The 6000-nt window shown below is 36.4% G+C and overlaps 1 protein-coding gene across 4 annotated transcripts in view; it reads left to right on the top strand.

Annotated features, from left to right (window-relative positions):
- The first annotated feature begins 490 nt into the window (after positions 1-490).
- The window catches only part of LOC138703350 (carcinine transporter-like), a 45461-nt gene continuing 39951 nt past the window's right edge, over positions 491-6000 (top strand). Inside the window, exon 1 of one of the 4 annotated variants that reach the window (XM_069831156.1) lies at positions 491-693. The gene's annotated coding sequence lies outside the window, so the exon portion shown is untranslated. Of the gene's footprint in view, positions 750-3315; positions 3403-6000 lie in introns of those variants that run through there. The other 3 variants (XM_069831176.1, XM_069831161.1, XM_069831192.1) reach the window with 3 other exon arrangements.

Genomic DNA, 6000 nt, shown 5'->3' with positions numbered 1-6000 from the left:
GAAGGCTGCTTGGCTTCGGGACTTCGGGAGATGATCAATATCGAGTCTTCCGGCGTCAAGGACGCGACGTAATACAACATTGTCGTGCGGGTTTTCGTCATTGCGGGCGCTGTTAGTCTCGCTTTCTCGATCGTTTTTCATCTCTATTAAGTATGTTAACCAGTTCTGACCATATTATTGAACATGTTTCATACATCATTGTTGCCATCGTGGATTCGATTCCTGCCTCAGGCATGGGTGTTACGTTTGTTTTTAAGGAAAAAAGGGAACAGAAAAAGGGACACTGCAAAATAAGAAAACTTTTATTAAAATGGCTTCTGGCCGGTATATTTAGATATACCGGTAGTACACGTGAGAGAGTCAGCATTTTGTTGACAACAGAATTAAAAACACAGTGAACAGACTGTACTTTCATCTCTGAGAGCTGCATTATGCAATCAAGAAGTGTGATGATGATGTAAGACAATTCAAACGTTTGAGTGCGGGGTCGCTAAACCAACACAAGATTCCGAGTGGTTTACAGTGTAGTGTAATATGAGAGTGTACGTTAGTTATCAGTTGGCCACAAGATAGAAGACTCGAGTAATGCTTTATCAGAGTTTTGTTGATAGGTCCATTTAATGAACATACAAGAACAAAATAGCCAAGTGTCTGGTCGCTGCTGTTAGTGGGCCGACGAGCCGGAAGCTTGCAGTGAGTAAAAGAGTGATTGAGTGAGTGCGGTATGGTTCGAGTGAATATAATTTAAGGTAAAATAAAAAATGAAATAGCATAAATGGCATTGCTAAGGAGACTACTTAGGGGACTTAGGCCTATTGTAGAATACCGTCGCGAGGGGTGACCTTGTGCCAGGAGAGTTATTTTTTTAAAGACTACTAAACGAAGGAAGTAGACTTTAAAATCTTGTCACGGTCTTAAAGACTACTTCCTTACGTTTTTTTTATGAAATGCGCGAATGGCACAAAGTCACCCTCATGGCACAAAGTCACCCCTCGCGACGGTACTGGTGAGTCATGTGTATAACTTGAAAGTGTACCCTAATTATTACGTTATTGAGCGACAATCAAAATGATGTCCAAAAAGCATAAGATCTTTAAACTACACTATCTACCAAAAAGTAATTGGGCACTGTTTTTGCCCCTTTACAATCTCGTGGTACCACGTGGTACCACGTGAGTGCCATGTTGCAAGAGGAATGGAGACGCATTCCAGTGGATATCCTATACAAATTAGTGGAGAGCATGCCTGACAGGGTGGCTGCTGTCATAGCAACAAGAGGTGGTACCACGAGGTTCTAAAGGGGCAAAAACAGTGCCCAATTACTTTTTGGTAGATAGCGTACAGTATTACAGTCTGTGATGTCTAGGTTTACCATGAGAAGAAATTCTACAGGAGGACATGAAATCTAAAATAAGAGGACATTGCTGAAAAAAGGAGGACTTTTTAAAAATTGGTATGAACAAAATTAAAGATAAAAAACAATGGCTCACCTTAGTTTTCTCACTAGTTCCTGATCAGTATTACATCTGTACCCTATTTATCGGTGAAGCCCACTTTGTGAACAAGAGCCTGAAGAGACAAACATATCTTGTAACAAATAACTATGGAATTGTTCACAGGACATGTTCTTGAAATTATATTTCACCATGATGATACCTCTAACTGTCTCCGTTAGCATGCGATTTCGTTCTTTTGTCCATTGAGCAGATATTGGGGAAAATACTTTCTCAGCACTTCCATTGTGACTTGGGACAGAGAAAAAGAACTGACATATTTTTAAGAGTTCTGAGAAAGTTTCAGTGCTCGCAGAACTATTGGAATTGAAGAATTTCCACCATTGTTTATCTAAACTTAAATCTTCGTCCAAATTAACTTGATTAGCATATCTTTGTACATTGCAGAATAAAATTGATAAAATAGCTTGGAATCATAAATAGCGACGTTTTTAGAGTGTAAAAATTCAGTGCATGTCAATAGGTCATCATATTTTATGTTTTGTATGTGCTCCAGCTTCAACCATTGACAGCAGTTAAATTCTTTCATAGGTTTTCACCATTTAGTTAGATATTCTAGGCATAATATCGCACATTATTCAATATTCGTATTAATTCAAGTTGAAATGCGAAATGCCGGACATTTCAATTTTTTAATGCCTGCCGGATAGGATAAAATGATTAAAAACGAGGACATGTCCTCCCTTTGCCGGACGGATGGTAACCCTAGTGATATCTGTGTATAAGTACAGTACTTCGAAGTTGACGTTAACTTGAATATAAGCTACAAGCGCAGTTCATTTTCTGGAGTCGCTGTGGTAACATTAGGCCTATATTAGTCACAGAGTTAAATTCCACATAGGTTAAATAAAAAGTTACAAAAATCATGTACAGTGTAATTGATTTAGTACAATAAAAATAGCTATCAGCATGTAAAATCCACACAAAAATAAAAATTAGTACAATCAATCAATCAATTAATCAATCATCCATCGATTCATCCATCCATCGACTCACTGATTCATTCATACATCGATTCATTCACGTATGGATTGATTGATTCATTCATTGATTCACTGATTGATTGATTGATTTATTTATTGATTCATTAGTTGATTCATTCATAGATTCATTGATTGATTCATTCATCCAGTCCGGGTATTACAATTAGGTACCTTCAAGGGCAACAACATGCTTCGTGAAAGTACAAGCATTTGAGCTTCAGAGTACTTCTTTTTGTTAATAACACATTATCTTCTTAAAAAATGATTTATTAATGAAATAATAGTACAGCTCTTTAGAGTAATTATATATAAAAATATATGAACAATAATTACTGTTTTAGAGGTATGCATTTTGAGTTTAAATGCAAATATTACACTACAATGTAGGTCTATGAAGGTACTTATTTGCTCTCCTCTTTAGTAAGTAATTATTGTAATTTATTTTATTCTTTCATTTCTTTACGCACCAGATTCCATATTCTACATTACACTTATTTCCTTTGTTGTTACCAATGTTCATTTGTTCATTTATGTATTACTTATGAAAATAAGTGTATTAAAGTGTCCAATCAATAATATTGTAGACCTATATCAAGTAAACACATTTTTTAATAAGACAAAGTAAATTTCCTTCAATTGTTGCTCCGTCTGTGTACTCAGAAAATGTCGGTTTCATGATGAAGTGCACCTGGTGTTCTGTCTATCTACAAAATATATGGGGTAACCGGATGAAAATCGAATATTTGGTCGGTTGCCCGACCTTGACCGATGTTCTCTAACCAGTGGAATCTAAACCGGTTTTTAGCGCTATTTTACAGATCTCTGGTTGTGATGGTTATACTGACAGTCTCTTTTTTGGCGATGATTCGGATCAAGACGAATATTACTCCCTGCAGGTGATGATAGTAAGTTATTCTTCTAGTGGTGAGAGTGACATTCCATAATTTTCACCCAGAAAGAAGTTTACAGTCAAGAAAGCTAGACATAGACTCCTACTGTGTACTCAGAAAACTGTTGCTACAGACTAGACAAAATAAAATATAAAATATCCAGAATAAGAAATTTAAAGTTAATACGTAGTTTAACTACCTAATTATTTCTATTTACGTATATTTCCAGGTCTTTGTGCTGTCCTTTACTTTTCAGTTTCTTAGGGCCATATTCATAGACATTTTTAGCGCGGGCTTCCGGTGGATGATCAGCGTTTTCCGTATTCATAAACCAGTGTTAGCGATAGGATATGATTTGAATTCTGTACTAGTAACCAGTGGATAGCCGGGACTAGCTTAGTACGCTCGTAGCGCGTGCTGCGAAATATCTATGAATAGCACCCTTAGGTTCTAGTGCCCGTTCACACACGAATATTTGCTGATATGTTTTCTGTTTTGCTTGTGAATGACTGTGTGATCTCACCGCATATCTCCCAGACATTTGCAGTTGAATGAAACTCTGACCCGTAAAGCGAAAAGGTTCATAGCAAAAACTTGCATTTTTTTAGAAAAAAAAAAAACACAGTAACTATTTATCTACTGTCCAACATCACGGGTGATGGAGAAAACACCAAGTTAAAGATTACTGTCATCGATCCAATGTGCGTAGTACATGGTGAAACTTCCTTGTTTCATATGCGCTATGTGAGAAGAAACTAAGAGAGTTGAGCATTGTTCTGCTTTTTGTAAATTTGATGATAAATAACAGACCATTTATTTGCTGCGTGAGTTACATGGACATCTGAAGAGCTTCGCAAAAAAAAAAGTTTTCATTTTGTTAAATTTAAAACGGAAGCAACAACTAGCAGCCATAGCTGCTAACAGCAACAGAAATGGTAGCAATATCGAAGATTTTGTTTTCAATAACAAAGAAAATATTTTAATATTATATTTATGCGCATAAAACGTACTGAATTTTAGTGAACATAATAGTTTATGCTGTTTCAGTTCAAATAAAAACACAGTACCGATTTAGTCCCAATGAAATCTAACCATATTCATTACTGTATATTTTGTTTCACACAGAACAAATTTACTAATAATCGAAATTGTTCATGTGACAAGAAAATGATTTCCTAGGAAAAGTAGCTTTAATTAAAACTTATTCAAAATTACTTACATTTTTCTGCGCTATTAGTCCATGTTTTCACTCCCTGCGCAGGTGACAACACATTCTTTCTTTCGTGAAGGGTTATGGATCCTTGTAATGAAGCCTACCTTATACACATGGATGAATTTCTAAAATAATATCAGTCTGAATTTTATTACAATATGCTATCGCTCACATAAATATTAGAATGTGCAATTGCAGAATCTTGACAACAGAAGTTTTCTGGTTCTACTGTAGAGCCAACTACAGCTTGCATGGAGATCAGGGTTGCCAGATAAATGAATCGAAACCGTCGTACTAACTTATGAAAATTGTCGTACTTCAGCATAAAATTGTCGTACATTTTTCAGCTTCCTAATATATTAGGCCTACTAGTCCACCGCTGTGTAGTAATGGTTAGCATGTCTAACTGTGAAACGAGTGGGCTGGAGTACAAATCCTGGATGAGACGAGTTAGCTGGTTAAGATTATTTCAGGATTTCCCCCTCAACCCATTAAGAGCAAAGGCTGGTTAACTTCAGTAAGGCGTGCACGATGACACTTGGTTAGAAACAACTTTGTTATATTTAAAGTCAGCAGAAATTTGATATTTGGCCGGTGCGGCGGCAGATAAAGGCTGAAAATTATATCAAATTAATTCATCTACAGTCGACTCAAACCCTACACCTCCATAATGTCGGAGCGTTTAGACTTCTTAATGCTACTGCGGTATTATTTCATTGATAACAGACTTCTTCTGTCGAATGAACAAGGAAGTTAATAAAATTAAACGTGTAGACTATTACTTTGACATAACAGCGCCATATGCGTGAAACCTAGGGCTCAAGATGACAAATTATGATTTGCATGGCAAGCATAGTTACCAGATCGATTTTCAAAGCATTTCGCCCCCCCCCCTTAAAAGCATGTTTCTTTCTTATTAGTCTAGGACATACTACATGAAGAAAACTTGTCTAAAAGGGACGAATTAACCATCAATTTTATTTTAATTATAAACAAACATTATAAGTTCCCAATTATTTTTTCAGTGAAATAGTCGTACAAAATTGCGTACGACATAGAGTGCGATCGTACCTCGTACAATTAGTCAAAATAGTCGTATGCGTACGACTATAGTCGTACATATGGCAGCCCTGATGGAGATCATCACATGTCTTCTGCCGGGAAACAACCTCTCTCAGAGAGCTTAGCCTCTCCCCTATCTTAGTTGCTGTTACGCAGACTGCTTTATTTACAATATGATTTTCTCGCCCGAGTCTTATTTGTTTCCTGCGAGACGAGTTAGTTCTGTCTTTACGTCTTGTTTCACATTCCGTTTCCTCATGATCAAAAGTAGAATAAGAGCTAACTACGGAAAATCCGTTGAAATATGAAATCTAATTTTATAGAAACTCTTATTTTTA

This window comes from Periplaneta americana, chromosome 1, assembly GCF_040183065.1.
Source record: "Periplaneta americana isolate PAMFEO1 chromosome 1, P.americana_PAMFEO1_priV1, whole genome shotgun sequence".
NCBI lineage: Eukaryota > Metazoa > Arthropoda > Insecta > Blattodea > Blattidae > Periplaneta > Periplaneta americana.
This window is presented reverse-complemented; position numbering and strand designations above follow the sequence as displayed.